Consider the following 437-nt stretch of genomic DNA (forward strand, 5'->3'; position numbering starts at 1 on the left):
GCCTGTACTCATAGAAGGTTTGTGTGTTAAAATTTTCCCATCAATCAAACGGCTTATTTTTAGATGCGATCTAGAATGTTTTAATGCGTAGCAGCAAACTCGTTCTACATATGACAGAAATATTCTAATGATTTGAGTTACATTTAGTCAGCAATTAACTCATTAGGATTAGATTGTTTTCTGTCGCTGAAAAAGAAGTTGCTTTTGATAATATTTTAGGTGTGATTGCCGAGAAATATGGACAGAAATACTTGTAGATATTTTGATATATATTTGAGTTTGATGCGCATTCGCTATTGAGCGTAGTGCAAAACTGTTTCTTTGGATGTACGCCCGTTCGATCTAAAAGCTACGGACGGGCGCCCGTAGCGTTTGCCTGGACGGATGCCCGTTCGATCTAAAAGCTACGGACGGGCGCCCGTAGCTTTTGCCTGAAC

Source organism: Octopus bimaculoides, chromosome 5 (genome assembly GCF_001194135.2).
Source record: "Octopus bimaculoides isolate UCB-OBI-ISO-001 chromosome 5, ASM119413v2, whole genome shotgun sequence".
Taxonomy (NCBI): domain Eukaryota; kingdom Metazoa; phylum Mollusca; class Cephalopoda; order Octopoda; family Octopodidae; genus Octopus; species Octopus bimaculoides.